We start from the raw sequence: 16,588 nt of genomic DNA, 5'->3' as shown, positions 1-16,588 counted from the left end.
AGAATCACATAAAATGGATCATCTTCAAATCTCCTAGTATGCAGACAGACCTTTGCAAAAAACCCTGGAGTTTTCGAAAAAAAGATGCTCAATCCAGTGTATTCACACTGACTTCCTGGTTGACCTTAAGTGAATTATTCTCATTCCTTGGACGTGTGTTTCTTATTTGCAAACAACAGTAATAATAACACAAAATAGAAGCTCTAATTTATTGGCTGATTACTATATTTTACATGGGTTAATTCTTTGAATTGGCAACAACGCTTTGAGATAGTGCTATTTTGATCCCCATTACACAGATGAGAAACTGAGGTTCAGAGAGGTGTAGTCAATCAGTCAGGGGCAAAGCCAGAACGCTAACCCAGACCTGGAGCCAGCTACACTCAGAAACCATCAGTGACCTCCTGCTCTGAAAAGTTAGCTCTGCCTGTTCAGATGAAAGCTATGGGATAAACTCAGACCTCATCATTCCTGTTCTCAAGACGGAGATTCCAACAAAGAAGGCCCAGACACCTTCCAGTCCTGGTGGTGTCTGCCTTTTGCAGAGACAAATGCAGGAAAACAAAAAATGGGTGATTTTATTTTGGTTTCTCCTGATCTCTCTAAACTTTGGCAGGTTCAGCTCGTGCCAGGTAGAAGTGGGCTCTGCTCCCAGCAGGCACCAAAAACACTTTGGAGGCATAAGCCACAGGAATGCTGATGTGCCAGAGGGGAAAGAAATGTGGAAGTGAAAGCCTCCCATTTGAGGCGTCATGTCTGGCTAAATGGGTCCAGGATGGGGAGAACCAGAAACTCTAGGAAAATGGTTCTCAACGGGGGCGGGGGGGGGGGGTTGATAATTTTGCACTCTAGGCACATTTGGCAAAGTCTAGAGATACTTTTGAATGGTCACAATTCGGGGTACTGCTGGCATCTAGTGGGTAGAGGCCAGAGATGTTGCTAACCATCAGAAAATGAACAGAACAGCCCCCATAACAAACAAAGAATTACATAGTCCGAAATGTCAGTAGCGTGTGAGGTTGAGAAACCCAAATCTACAAAGAGCTGGGAGGACATTTGCCCTGGAGTACAGAAGACTCAGAGAAGGGGGGGATCTTTACATATTTGATAAAAAAGAGAGGAGCTCATATTTGTGTAGGCAGAGGAAGTTACACATAAATAGGTTTCAGGTCACCATAAGGAAGACAGTCTTGATAATGATTAAGTGAGTTTCTGGTCCTTAAAGGTTTCCCAGCATAAAGTAGTCAACTCCTGGGCCCTGTAGAAGGGAAATCAAGCCTGGAACAGGGAGCTGGATGAAATGACCTTTCTTTTTCCATCCAAACCTGACACTGGATAAAGTTCCCAGGAGAACAGCAATGAGGTTTGAGGTTCCTTCCAGAACCTTCCATGGGTCATCTCATTTAACCCTGGCTGAGGCCCAAAGAGGTAAATCACCGGTCTGAGCTTTGTGAGCTCAGTAAAAGGGGGAGTTAGGGTTCAAAACCTGTGTCTGTCTGGTTTCAAACATCATTAGGGAGATACTCCTCAAACGCAACAACTGTCCTTGCACTCTGAAAGCAAAGCCTCTAACCCAGGGCCAAGCACCCACCCAACCTGTCACTGCCTTGATTTAGCATCAGTCAGAAAATCTGAACCCAACATTTGAGACCTAAGTTCAACAGTTCAGCCCTCTCCCATGTTAAGGACACAAAAACAAGTTCCCTAAATGGCCCAGCCCCCTGCTTATTTTTTTAAACAAAAACACTGCAACCGGCAGTGAAAAGACATTGTCCCAAGCGCACACTTTAATTGATGTCCCCGACCATTCAGGAACATGGATGAAAGAAAACTCGTTTTATTAATAGGCCCTCATGCTAATTAGCACAATTTATTGTCAGGGAGGCTGCCCCTGCCTTCTGCAAACGTTACAAGTGTAGACAAAAAAACTTTTGTCACGAACTCAACACGGTATTGCCGCGTGACCAAGACTACCAAGCCGGCCACAAAGAGAGGGGCTTAAAGAGGCCACTCCGAGGCACTGGATTTCGCCCTATGCATTTATGACATAACTTGATCATTTCCCACTGATAAGAATGACCCGAATTGAAATGTCGGCCGCTTCTGCATGAAAATACACATTTCTTGCCACTTGGAGGAAGTCTCCCTAATGACTGGGAAGTGTTGTGGAAAAGTGGAGAAAGGTGTGGGGGAGGGGGTGGGGGAGCTGGGGAAAAAGACCCTAAATGTTTAATATTCAATAAATGTGTCAATTTTACATACAGAGGCAAATGGGTCTTTATTGAGGAATTGGTAAATTTCCTCCGAGAAAAGTAAGTGCATTTTAGCCTTCAAGGAGTCCCAGCTGAATAGAAATGGAATGTGATTTGTGATAAAACTCAGCTGCTCTATAAAAGACGTTAAATAAATGTTGCTGTTTCACCAGGGATATACAAAATTGATTGCATTATAGACTGATTCTAAGATGCTGCATCCCTGTACGGCCCCCTCATCAGCTTCCGTGTGTGTGGGAAGCTGCTTTCCAGAGACAATTTAGACTACGCTGCAACTCCTGTTCCTCACGCTGCGGCAGGACCTTCTAGAAATGCAACATTTTCCCTGCATGCTTTGTTTTAGGTTGAACCATAGGAAACTGCTGATATTTGACTATTTTTTATTTTTAAAAAATGACAATTTCTTCTATATCTACTTAATATTTCTGGTGGACTGGCCCTGTCATCTTGGGTAAGACCCTTGATACTACTAAGGGAAATGTGGTCACCATCTAAGATTCCGGGTGGAGGCATCACAGCTCCTTTGGTCTGCTCACCAGAGGGCATTCTGGGCCTGGGTGAGAATCCTGCCTTTTTTTCAGTCCAGCTGGGTGAGCCTGTGAGCGTCTCCTGCCCTTTCTGAACCTCAGTTTGCCCCATTTACAAAATGGGTTCAATTCCACCTTTTCCTCAGGGTACCTAGAAAATCAAATGAGGTAACAGATATGACCCTAGCTGGTGAACTGTCAAACAGTCACAATCTGCTAATTATTTTAAGATTTATTTATTTATTTGAGAGAGAGAGTGTGTGAGCATGGCAGGGGGTGGGGGAGAGGGTGGGGAGATAGAGAATCTCAAGGACTGAGCGCGGAGTCTGACACGGGGCTTGATCTCACAACCCTGAAATCATGACCCGAGCCAAAATTAAGAGTCGGGGGGCGCCTGGGTGGCTCAGTGGTTAAGCGTCTGCTTTCGCTCGGGTCATGATCCCAGAGTCCTGGGATCAAGCCCCACATCGGGCTCCCTGCTGGGCGGGAAGCCTGCTTCTCCCTCTCCCACTCCACCCTGCTTGTGTTCCCTCTCTTGCTGTGTCTCTCTCTGTCAAATAAATAAATTAAAAAAAAAAAAATTAAGAGTCGGATGCTTAACTGACTGAGCCACTCAGGTGCCCCCACAACCTGCTAATTATTATAAGGTATTTGTTGTATATCCAACCAGTGGGCTGCAGGTGGGCTATATGAGGCAGATATGACACACACAGCCCTGCCCTCAAGGAACTGATAAGGTCAGTGTCAACATATGACTCCTTCAGGTTAAGAAATTAGGTTTCAGGGACTGATGGGTGGGTCCAAACTGATCAGGAAGGCTTTCCCGAAAGGGGGTGCCTGGACTTGAACTCTCGCAGACATGTCCATGCTTTCCATGCTCACTGACACCAGAGGGTCTAGCCACCTCTAATTCCTGGCTGGATGCCTGCATAGCTTCCTTGTGAGGTTCCCTGGCTTAATGCCAGCCACTCTTCCACCTTCCCATTCCTGCCTTGGAAGCCAGAGAGAGTATTTCAAGATACAAACTGGATGCTGACACTTTATCTGCTTAAAACCTCTCCACGTTTCCCATCCAATTTCAGATAAAATCCAAACTTTCCAGGTCAGCCTGCAAGGCCTCTGGGGGGCCAGGACCCTGTGCTTCCCATGCAGTGCATCTCCCCCAGTCCTCCTCACTTTGCTTCTACCATTCTGCCCCTTATTCTGACTGGAAACTGCCAAGCCAGCCACAGGGCCTTAGCATCCACAATTCCCACTACCTTGATGCCCTCTCTTTCCTGTCTTTTGCCCAGTTTGGTGGTTCCCAAAGTGTGGTCCTTAGACCAGCAGCAGCAGCGTTACCTGGGAACTTATTAGAAATGTAAATTCTTAGACCAGCTCCAGACCTGATGAATCAGAAACTCTGGGGTTGATGCCCACCAATCTTTTTAACCAGTCCTCCAGGTGATTCTGATGCCCACTCAAGTCCAAGCACCACTGGCCTAGCTCAGTCCTACCTCCTGTGTCAAGTTTCAGCTTAGACCTTACTTTCGCAAGAACTGCACCCCAAGATAAGGTCAGGTTTTTACGGTCATGGGCCCTTACTCCCTGCTCCTCATTTCTATGAAGCACTATTGCAATTGTGATGTAATAATCAATTGTTACACATCTGTGCCTCTTCATAGGAGCTCCTATGAGGGCAGGTACCAATGCGCCCCAGCACCTAATTGTGCCTGGCACAGAGAAGGTGCCCAGTAACTATGTGTTGGATGAGCAGATAAATGAATGCACGAAGGAACAAATAAAGGAGTCCTGGAAGAATGAAGCCTAGGAATCCTACTGTCCATCCACCAATCCATAGAACACCCCCATCCCCATCTGATTTTCTAAATATCACCCCAGTCAAATCAGGAGCCAATTATAGCAGTGTCTGGAAGTGACCATCAAATTAGAAAGAAGAAAAAAAAAGGCAAACCAGCAGAGAGGAGATTCCCATCCACTGGACGAATAGCACAGTGGCTAAGCTGGAACCCTCCCTTCCCCCCGAGAACTGCAAACCTCTCTCTCCTTCCCCAGCAGTGACTGGCTGTGCAGAAAGCTTCCAAATAAAAACCTGGAGACTGACAAAATTACAAGCAGGAAATCTGCCTGTCAGCTTGGAAGATCCCAGTCCCACAGTCGTCCGAACCTGCAGGCTGAGACGGAGTCCGTACTAAGCCCTGAGTTTACTAGGAAGCTTCCTGATGCTCCACGGCAGTTTATTCTGCTCTCTTGGAGCTAAAGCTAGAAGGGAAATCACTTCCTTTCCTATAACTCAGAGCAATTATATTCTCTTAACGTGGACATCTGGCTCGCTGCTGCTCTCCTTACTTATGTTTTCCAAATGCTATCAGTTCTGGGAAGATCAATTATTACTGAAAAGTCGAGAAAAGCTCACCGGTTATTTGCATTGATTTGGTTGACAAGACACAGGTTCCTTATGAACTACGGATGTCTATGGAGGGGACAGGGGGGAGAAAAATGCAAGAATCTGGAACAGCTCGGGCTTCAGAGCCTTCTACCAACTGCAGGGACCCGAGAAGGAAGAATGCTTTGCCCAGGATGGGGACACTGAACCATCCTCCCTGAGACCCCCAAACAAAGCCGTTTCCATAAAGACAAATGGGTAGCCCACGTGGGCCAGCGCTGCAAGCAGCCACCATGATATAATTGCCTGTTACCGCATCATCTTTAATCAATAGGATCCGGAGTTTCCACAGCTTGTAGAGCCCAAATCTCCCTGGCAGCCAAGAACCAGCGGGTTGTTAAAAGGCCCGATAGTTCTGCCTCGCTAATGGGTGGCTTGTTCCCTCAACCCTGCTGACTTTTTAAATAAACCTAAATTCCAATAATTGTTTAATGTTTATTTTTATTTAGTTCTGGTTCAGATGCTCTGAGTCTCTCTGACAGAAATTGATATCTGGCTCATGGTGAGCTTTATTAAAACACACACACAGACACAAACACACATACACTCACGCAGATGCCACACACCCACCGGGAAGTGGTTTACTTATTTGGTTATTTATCTAGCTGCGGTGTAGACCCACAAATCTCGAGAAGAAGACGGACGAGAGGACAAATTTGCCAAGCTCCACTTTCTCTCTGGCTCCTTCCCTGCTAATCTTTCACCAGGGAGCCCTGTTCTCCACTTGGGCAATCCACAGAGGTGATGTCTGGCCTCTACTTGTGGCCTGCGTTCCTGGGGACCATATCTGACTTCTCAGTGTCACTGTGGCCACATGCTGGAATGACTCACCAGAGAGGGCACCCTGCGCCGTTCCTCTATGTGCTCAATATAAACAGGACCCACAACCGCCCCCCCTTCCCCCGGCCACCTGTGTACAACAGGGACATGGAGATGGAGGCTTCCCTGCACCCTGAGGGCACCGGGAGGCAAAAGGTCTCAAACTGCCGGCACTGGGCTGGAGAGAGCCCTCCCACCCTTATACAAACCCCTCTTGTCTTTCCATCTGGCGCGTCTCAGAAAAGCCTAGGCGGATCTGAGTTTAAAGGCAAGGTTTTTCAGTGCTTTCTCAGTCCTTTTTTTGGTGCTTGTATTGCAAGCTTATGCCGTGCCTTTCATCCTAAGAGGCTCATGCATTCGTTCACTGAATCACTGCAAACTGATGACCTGAAAATCAGGCTTATCAAACTGCAAGCTTTCTTTCCCCACACCCTGTATTCTGTCCACCAAACTGGGGGCTGTCCTGACTTTGCTATCTTCTTCACCCTCAAGTCGAACCAGCTGTTGAGATCTGTGATGCCCACCATGGATGGCCCAACAAAGGAAACGTAATAGGAAATCGTGTTAAAGTGCCTCTTTCCATTGGGAAGAGGGAAGATTAGAATTACCAAGAAGTTTCTGCAGGGAGTACAGAGGAATGTTGAAAAGAACCCAGGTCCAGTGATCAGAAGAGCTGGGTTTGCCACAGCTGCAGCCACTTATCAGCCGTGTGTCCTGGGCAAGTCACCCCACCCCTGTGATCCTGCGGGTGGCTGTCACGTGACTAATAATCTCATCTTGGGAGGCCTGGACCTGAAGCCTGAAGTTCAATCCGTCACCACTGTGGGGGGGCTGTTACTGTTGGTACCCTAATTCTTGGAGGTGGTTACCCCCCCCAATGCATCCCTTCCATTGAGGCACTCAAGTGTGCCCGTCTGTACCTGGAGTTCACTTCATCCACAGCAAGTCACCACAGACAATCTCTAGCAGGCCCTCTGTTTTCCTTGGAGGGCTCATGGGTCATTTTGTGACCCCCCCCCCCACCTTGCCCTCTGGACGATGCTGTCCTGCCACCAGCCATAGCAGCAGAACGACGTTTCTGTGCAGACCCACATTCTAATAATTGTCCCAATACATACGGCGTGTACTCAGGATCTATTATCAGCTAATGAGTAAATAATATTCTGTTCTAAATCCAAAAGCGCTATTAGATACCAGAGGGGGACTAATGGGTGTTTTAAGACCCCCTTAATCACATATTAACGTGCCGCGAAGCAGGCTGTGGAGCCCATATGCCAACCGCCCTGCAACTGAGGAGGCTTCTTCCCTTTAAGCAAAGAACAAAGTGGGGGCAGAGAGCAAGCCCTCGTCCTCGGGTCTGGTCAAGCAGCCAGGCCAGCCCTGGGGCTGGAGGAACCCCTCAAACCTGCTTTGCTGTCTCCGAGTTAGAGGGATGTTGCCAAACCTGCGTCTCCTCTCTGGGGGTGTGATGGGTAAAAGGGATGGGGTCAGGCTGTCGTAACAAAGTACCATCAGCTGGGGGGCTTAAAACAACAGAAATGTATTCTCTCACAGTTCCGGAGGCTGGAAGTCTGAAATCAAAGTGTTGGCAGGGCTGTGCTCCCTCTGAAAGCTCTAAGAGAAGAGGCCTCCTTTCCTTCCGGGGTCTGGTGGCTGCTTGCTGTCCTTGGCTTTGCTTGGCCTGTGGCTGCATCCCTCCCATCCCCACCCCCATCGTCACAGGGTCTTCTCTCTGTGTGTCCTCTCCTCACACACGGGTCATTGGATTCAGGGCCCCCTGTAATGCGCTATGATCTCATCTTAATTATACCTGCAGAGTCTTTCCCAATAAGGTCATATTCTCAGGTTCTGGGTGGATGAGAACTTTTGGGGGACACTATTCAACACAGTAAAGGGGGGAGGGACTGGGTATTGGAGGGGGGAGGAAGAGGCTCAAATATGGAACCTTAACTCTGAGTGACTGTAACACAGAGTTCCTGCCATTTTGCCCTCCCCGGTCCCTGCCCACCACCGAACATTCCAGGAAAGTTCAAGCACCCGACCCAAATTCCTCCCACCGATCCATCATGTCATATTAGCAACTTAGTTTCTTATTAGCCATTTCCCATCGAATCACATTAATATTTGTTTTCCCTAATACAATGCAGGAGTCTTCTCAGATTAGCAACTTTCTCATCACATTAGTGGAAACAACTACTAATACAATACAATCCGAATACGACACAGTCTGATGGAGAATTGCTAACACAATCCGACTCCCCTCTGCTTTGGTACAGGAATGTTGTCCTGTTGTTGAGCAATGTGAGGACATGCTGAGACAATCAGTCCCCAGTGAGCAGAGCCACACAGGCCACCCTGGACAGATGGGATGAGATTTGGGTGTAGAAGGAGGTCTCCCTTGGAAGGAACCAATTTAGGGGTCTTTCCTGTTTCCAAACACCCCCTACACCCATAAGGAACATTCTGGCTCTTCTCCTATACATCCAAGCAACCTTGGAATCTGCAGGGAAAAAGAGACAGATGGAGAGAGGTGTCCATTATACCTTCCACAACCTAGTTCTCTGCAGCACTAACTTTATTGGTGTGACAAGGCAAGGCCAGCATTGCCAAGGTTAATTCATCAAGGATGTGTGGACACAGCAGAGCCAGAGTGAAATGAGGAGCCAGCAAACCGGGCTGTCGTGCTGACAAGGCTGCTGGGGGCGGGGGTGATGACACAGAACTGGTGACAGGCTCTCACAAAGTGGTTTAAGGAAAACCCCACTCAAGCCTGCTCAAGCTCTGGACTGGCTTGGGTTCATATCTATCACTGCCATATCCGAGCTGGATGATCTTGGACATGTAATTTAATATCTTGGTGCCTCAGTTTCCCCCTCTGTAAAATGGGGAGAAAACAGGGCCTACCTATCAAGTTGTTACGAGTCAAGGAGATAGGAATAGAAAATACTTAGAAGCTTGCATATCACTTGGCATGTGATAAATCAGCCTTAAGACACAGAAATGGTGATGACTGCAAATCCCAAAGTAAGTCAAGCTCAACCACACGTTCTGAGTGAGCTCTGGGCTAGTAGTCACTGTGGAAAAACAAAAAGTTGAGTCTGTCCTGTGGAGACATGACGCGGAACCAGGAGGCAGGGGTCATAGCATAAGTCCTCAAGCCAAGCCAAGGAGCCTGAACTTCATCTTCAGGGAAATTGAGAGCTGTGGAAGTAAATGGCCCCAAGTTTTAGTAGAGTTGAGGGAATGCAGGCCTGTGGGGACAGGAGACGTTGCTTCTCTTGCTGCCAAACCACCTGTCATCTTACTGGCTCCTTAAGTCCTGGCAGAGAGAGAGGCTGAGGGATGGCAAGAGACGGAGATAGACAGAGGCAGGGAGAATAGCAAAGAAGCTGAGTGTGGGCTTCTCTGTAGCAGAGCTCGCTTTCTTGCTCTCTCTGCCAGCCTGTCTGAGAGACTGGCAGAGCCCCCAGCCCACTTTAAACTACCCCAGGCAAGGTTGCCGAATAATTCTCACTGCCTCCAAACGGCGCTCCACGTGGTAGCCAAGAGCCTGCTGCCAAGAGGCAAGTGGCCAAGATTCCCTTCCAACAGAGACATCCCCTTGCCAATCAGAACCCGGCCTGCACACATCTAGTAAAATCAGACTGTTTGCAGTCAGCCAAGCGGATGACATGGTCAGGACTTCTCGACCCTGCCCACCGCCCGCCCCCAACCCCAAAGTCTCCCAACAAGGAAGAAGGTCCACACCCCAAGGTCCCAAGCACCTGCTCCCTCCACGTTTAACCTCCAGGATCCATCTGCTGAAATCACAGCCTCTGGAGTAAAAATGCACAGGTTCAAAGCCCAGCCCCTCCAACTGAGCAGCTGTGCAACCTGGGGCAAGTCACCTAACCTCTCTGAGCCCCATCTGTGTCCACATAATGGGGTTCATTAACAGTTTCTGCCTCAGAGATTTGTGAGAGGGCTTAAATGAGATCATATATGAAAAGTGCTTTTCCAACACCTGGCATTTAGTCCATGCTCAATGAATGTTCATTTGGGGTATCTATAATCTGGAACTGAGCTAACTAACAATATCAGCTATCCAGAATGGGGCTAGGGACCAGACGATTTGCAGAAAAAGCCTCCAAGCAGTTAAAATAAATGGCAGAGCCAATACAGGGAATGTCCAATCATGAAAACCACTTTATATAATACTAGTAATATTATGGTCCTGTAATTAATATTATAGTAATATAGTATTCAGGAACCACTACTTCTAAGCTTTGGGCAGGGCGATTTAAATACATTTTGTCATTTAACCAGTGGCGTGCTGGTAAATGCTTAACAACCAGTTCTCTGGAAGAAAAGGAGTTCTGATGTGTATCGTTTCTGTGGTGTAAACTCTCCCCACTATGGTCAACTTCTAGCTCCCACTGTGCCGTCACTATACCTGGGGATGGGAAGGGAGGCTAACAGTGGGTTCCTATCAGCCAGCTCTGGTCACCACTGCATTAACCTGCCCCATATCCCTATGAGGTCAGTGCTATGATAGCCCCATTTTCTAGACAAGGAGAGCAAGGCTCAGGGACACATCCTTGCCTGATTATGTGGTGAGCAAGCTGCTGCAGCACTAGGATTCAAATACAGGTCTATGGATTGCAAAGCTCCTGCTCTCTGCCCTTGGCCCAGCCCCCAGCCCTCGATGGCACAACAATACTGATTTTTTGGTAAAGAAAGGTGATAGTGAGTGTGTGTCTTCCCTCCCAAACTCATGCCCACCTCTGTTCAATCTGGAGGCCACTCTCCTGGTGAGGTCTCTCTGGTTTGGTTCTGCAGACCCTCCTGCTGTCCCACCTGCCATGCCACAATCCCCCTCCCTAGCCATGACCTCCCCACCCCAGACAGCCAGACACCTTTATAAGATCTTTAAAAAGTCATCTGTATTTCATCAGGATTTCAGTTGATAAAAGAGGATGGGGAAAAAGAAATCAAATCATATATGATACCGCAAGCTAGATACCACTGATTTGCTGTTAATGCTTGCACAGAGTTAGCAAGCCTATGGAGAAGGGACTGAGTGAGGGAAGGACAAGGAAACACAAAGTATTGCTTTATTTTCATTCTACTTTTATTAAGTGAAGCTGGGCACCTTTCTCGTGCTGTCAGTTTTCTCAAACCATTGTGTGGCAATGTCAGATTCCACTTACTGGAATGTGTGTCTGGGCACGTGTGATCACCCACTGTGCCAAAGGGTGGAGGCCAGCATGTTTCCTAATGAACAGCTGATAGGCCCACATCCCCCACATCCTCACCTCCACAAACAGTCCCTCAAGACACAGGGGCCATGTCTGCAGCATCTGCCTGTCCTCTCCACTTCCCAGATTTTAATGTGCACAAGAATCACCCAGGATCTTGTGGAAGTATAGAGTCTGACTCCAGAGGTCCAGTGTGGGGCTGAGTCCCTGCATTTCTTAACAGGCATTCAGGTGATGCCAATGTCACCAGTCCATGGTGGACCACACTTCAAGTAGCTAAGGTCTAAATCCGAAGCACTCAAATCCCTAAATTGCTTGTAGGCCCCCAACATTCCTCTGTGTCTCAAGGTTTTCTAAATCCCCAAAGCAATTATGGCTTGACTCCTAATCACAAACACCTCAGAGTTTGCCCCAATCCATGTGGGTCTCTCACGGTCACTCTCTGTGACTGCCTTGTCTTGTACCAACTCCTATTCAACAAATACCGAGCCCCCAATCAATACCAGGCCGGCACCGCTGCTGGGAATATGGAAAGACCCAATCCCTGCCAGATAGTCTCCTTCATTTGTCAGGAAAATGCCTAAAGTCTGTGAGCTCTGTTTCCAGGTAGTAATAACAGCAGACACTTAGGTAGTACTTTTAGCATGTACAAGGGACTGTTCTAAGAACTTTATAAATATTAACCCTTTTAACCCACCCTGGGCAGTAGGTCCAGTAATTAACTTCATTTTACAGAAGAGAACCAAGGTTCATGGAAATGAAGTCATCTACCTGAAAATGAAACTATTTACCCCTCCCTCCCCCAGGAAAAAAAAAGTTATATATTTGGGACTAAAGGATGCTCTTACATAGTATCATGAACTTGACCGTGGCAGGCAAGTGGGTAAGTTGTTATACCTGACTGGGGCAGAGAGGCTTGAACAGGGAGAAGGCTTATATAATTCAGGACTCTTGGTTGTAAGCAGCAGAATAGCAACTCAAAGTATCTTAAGCATCAAAGGGAAACTGTTGCTCACATATCTGAACAATGCAGGAGTAGCTTCAGGCATGGCTAGATCCAACAGCTCAAACAAGATTGGCAGGTTTTGATTTCTCTCTCTTGGCTCTGCTTCCCTCTGTCCTCTGTTTCTCTCACCATGGCTGGCTTCCCCAGTGATTTGGGGAACATAGCTGCTGGCAGCCCCAGGGTCACATTCTCCCAGAGGAAAAAGGACTTTTCTCCCTGTCATGTTCATTTATAAGTCACAGGGAAGTTTTGTTGGAATGCACCCACATCCAAGCATGTACATACTGTCCACGGTTGCTTTCCTGTTACAATGGCAGAGATGAGTAGTTGGAACAAAAACCATGTGGCCCATAAAGCATAAATGTTTACTATCTACCCATTTCCAGGAAAACCTAGTTTAGACTGCAACAGTAACAACAATAACACTTAGCTAACATAAACTGAGTACACAGTATATACCAGATACAGTTAGTTCTAAGCACTCGTTTGTCTCTTAAAACAATGCATTGAGGTGGGAAAACGAAAACCTGAAGGGGTTAAGAGCAGTCAAGCTCAAGGTCGGGCAGCCAGCAATCAGGAGAACTGGGTTTTGAATTCAGCAGCATGACCTCAAATCCCATACTCTTAACAGCTCTGCTAATCAAACAAGGATCTTCTGGAAGCTTGAGTAGGTAGGTTTTTCTAAATCAGGGTGTGATTTTTCAACTACTGGTTCAAGAAACACACATACGTGAACTTGTATTTTCTAAAGTATAAATGCTAAAGCAAATGGTGAATCCTACATAGAGCTCCCACTGCTTGTGAGCTGTTTACTGTTGCCCCATCAATGCTCTGATGGACAGAAGTGTCCCATTGAACCATTGGGGTCTCCCAGCGGGCAGAGGGGCCCAAAACCCCATGAGCTGGCTGAGACTTTATGTCCCAGAAGTAGGGGCTTTAATGCCACCTGAGTCCAACATAAGCACCAGCCCTTGCCCACTGAGGGCCCCAGGCAGGAACTCCAGAGATAAACCCACCTCTTTTGAGATGGGGTCTCACCAGGTCCCACCACAGAATTCTGAGGAGCCCCCGAACCTCTGATGTTTCTCGTTAATTTGTAAAGCTCTGCCTAGGAAGTTGCTGGGGCAGCCCCAAGGATCAAGTCCTGCCTTCAGTGGGTCCCTGGGACACTTTGGGCTGGGGAGGATAGAGACCCTTACTGCCAGTAGAGGGAAGCAGGAGCTGGTGGTCAGAAGCATGTCCCATGTTGGAAGAAAGTTCACGGCTTCTTAGTCTTAGATTCAAATTCTGATGTTGCCACTTAGCAGCTCTGTGATCGTGAGCTAGGCGGTTCCTCTCTCCGAGCCTCAGTTTCCCCCTCTGTAAAATGGGTGCGATGGTAACCCTCCCCCCGCCAACTGAAGGGTACCTGTGACTTTAAGAGATAACTTATAGTAAGCGTTTGGCACAGCATATGAAAGCTAAGAGAACCGGCTTTGCAGCCAGACTGGCTTAGCTTCAAATCCTGTCTATACTACACTGCTGTGCAAACACTACTTTGCTGAACCTCAGTTTCCCGATCTGTAATGGGAATCAGTGTAGAACTTGCCTCTTGGGGTTGTTGTGAGGATTAACTCAGCTTATGGGTGGTTAGGACTGACACAGTAAAATGCTCAGCAGCTTTAGCTTTTTTTTTAGACCATCAGTGGGTAATTGCTGAGGTTGTAACAAGGTTTGAGGTAGGCACATATCCCACGACAGCGTGAGCACCCAATCATCACACTTATGAACTACAGAGGATCAGCTTTAGCTTTTAAAGATTACCTTCAACCAAGGCACGTAAGATGATCTTATGATCATCTTAGTAATGCAGTATACCTTTACTTTCTGAGCTAAGGGTAACACGAACTGGCCTCTGGGAAGACTGTCCCAGTCCCTGGGGAACTGATCCAGTGTTCCAGGGCCCTGATGCTGGGGGAGCCAACCCTGCAAATACCCCAGCTCCATAGAGCTCCCTGCTACTGAGGTTTGGGGCCAGGTCCCCAGGGCAGACATCCTTCTAATTGGGTTTCATGCATCAGTGCCTCCGGGGCTGTGTAGAGATAACTGATGGGGTGCCCTGCATGGGGCCTCAGAGCCAGGGAAAGGTGGGTCTGCCCGGTCTCTGGACATGGCCAGGTCCTCTAAGGGCCTGGCCCAGGTTTCTCACCTCCAGCCCATAAAACTCTGAGTTCCAATGGCATACCTACCCCCTGCAGACCTGACATCCCTTGCGGAGGCCATCTCAGATCTCCCATGGCCAAGAGGGAACCCTGGGCTCCTGCCTGCTCCCCACCCTTTCTTCCAGTGTCTTCCCCATCTCAGGAAAAAGTGGCATATCCATTCCAGATGTTCAGGCCAGGAGCCTGGGAGGCATTTCCATTCACTCCATTCTGCCACATTAAATCATCCACCAGTGAGCACCATTAGCTCCACTTTTCGTGAAGCCCAAATCGTTCGCCACTCCCAACCAGTCTCCTTCTGGCCACCTGCTTGCCCCCATAACGCTGTTTCAGAGGGATCCCCAATAACACTGTCAGATGGCATTACTTCTCTTTGTACCCCTCTGTCAGCTCTGTGGGCACTAAGTCAAAAACCCAGACCCCCTGTGTGGCTAAGGAGGCCTGTACAGCCTGGTGTAGCCTTGCTCTCCCCCTGCACCTCCAACCCCCAACGGCTCTGGTCACACAAGCTTTCAGTCCTGCAGCAGCCCTCCCTGATATAAGCCACACACACATGCACGTGCACACACACACACAAACCCAGACACACAGATATTCACAGAGGTAAGAAGTACACACCCAGACACATCCCACACTACCCAGACACACATGCTTCTTCCCATGGCAGACTCCTTATATTTCATGATCCATTTAATAACCCCCTTGCCCTGCTGCTCTATCATGGCACATTGTTGATTTGCTTTGCAGGATCACAATTTGTGATTCTTTTACCCTATTTGTTTACGTGCGTCTTATTGGTCCCTCCAGCCCCCTTCTAGACTATTCATGCCATGAGAGAACTTTTTTTGGTTGTTGTTCATTGCTGTATTCTTAGTACCCAGCATACAGTAGGCACTTTATAAGTGTTGAAGGAAGGAAGGAATAATCCCCTAATCTCTTTTCTATTTTAGTAAGGGGGCTGCACTTGCATGCTTGTCTATGGGTTAAAGTGTCCCGGAAAAAAACAAACAAATGTGGAGCAGCCAAAAGGGGGTTAGAAGTTCAGGAGACTTACCATTCACTCTATGCTTATCTTTAATGTCTCAGTTTAAAAGATGACATGTATACCGCTTATAGAAAAATGTATCTTTGAAAATTAATCTTTTAAAATAGGATACTCCTGCAGTTCTCAGGATCTGCTGGCTCAGCATCCTGGCTGGAAAGGCCAGGCTGGGTTCCCAGGTGGGTGCTGTCAACATCTTTTTAGGTAGGAGTGAGGGGTCCAAACAGCAGCTGGGTTTGAGAGCCGGGGGTCTGTATCACTCTCCCCAGCCTGAGGAGAAGGGGCTGGGGTGGAGGCCTCACAGGGGTCCCATTTCCTGCGCCCTCTATCTTCCTGGCCAGCCTGTGTGCCAATGTTCCTTCATTAAGTTTGTCTAAGGCTGGATGTTCCTGAAGCCACACAGCCAGCTGTAGGAATCGAGGGCACAAGGACAGGGATTGCAGTTTGACAGTTTTTCCTCGACTCTTCACAGGAATGGATGCTGAAGAGACTGGCCTATAATCACAAAGTCTGTCCTCATACCATTTCTTTTAAATAGAAAGTTATACATTACACATAGAGCCCTGATCAATATCATTATCTCAAAAATTTCCCTTATCCTGAAGGATTTAAAAATATTTTGCAATGAGATTCACGGATCCCCCAGACCTCAGTCTTGCTACATCCTCATGTGGGTGCTCCAGGCTTTTAAAATGGCTCTTCCCTCCCAAAGTCCAGTTCTCTGCCCAGTGCCAAGCTGACTTTTCACCCTGCCCAATCACACGATGACTGGCTTTCTCCAAGTGTCTGATCTTCTTAGAGAAGATGGAGGTTTATAGAAGAAGAAGAAGAGGAGGGGGAGAAGGGTGAAGGGCAGGGGAGGGGGAGGAAGAGGAGGAGGGGGAGGAGAAGGGAAGAGGAGGGAGAGGAGGGGAAGGAGGGAGAGGAGGGGGAGGAGGGGGAGGAAGAAGAAAGAAGAGGAAGAAGAAGGAAGAAGGAAGAAGGAAGAAGGAAGAAGAAGAAGAAGAAGAAGAAGAAGAAGAAGAAGAAGAAGAAGA

General features: G+C 47.8%; 1 protein-coding gene and 1 non-coding gene across 2 annotated transcripts in view; both read right to left on the bottom strand.

Annotated features, from left to right (window-relative positions):
• CUX2 (cut like homeobox 2) overlaps positions 1-16,588 on the bottom strand; it is a 255,872-nt gene that overhangs the window by 134,289 nt on the left and 104,995 nt on the right. The window lies entirely within an intron of this gene.
• LOC118018727 lies at positions 13,988-14,088 on the bottom strand. The gene has a single exon (XR_004681473.1). It is a non-coding gene; the product is annotated as a small nucleolar RNA U13 (small nucleolar RNA).

The sequence above is a fragment of the Mirounga leonina genome, unplaced genomic scaffold, assembly GCF_011800145.1.
Source record: "Mirounga leonina isolate KUSES-001 unplaced genomic scaffold, KU_Mleo_1.0 Mir_171, whole genome shotgun sequence".
NCBI classification, from domain to species: domain Eukaryota; kingdom Metazoa; phylum Chordata; class Mammalia; order Carnivora; family Phocidae; genus Mirounga; species Mirounga leonina.
Note: the sequence above shows the minus strand (reverse complement) of the source record. Positions and strands in the feature narration are given on the sequence as shown.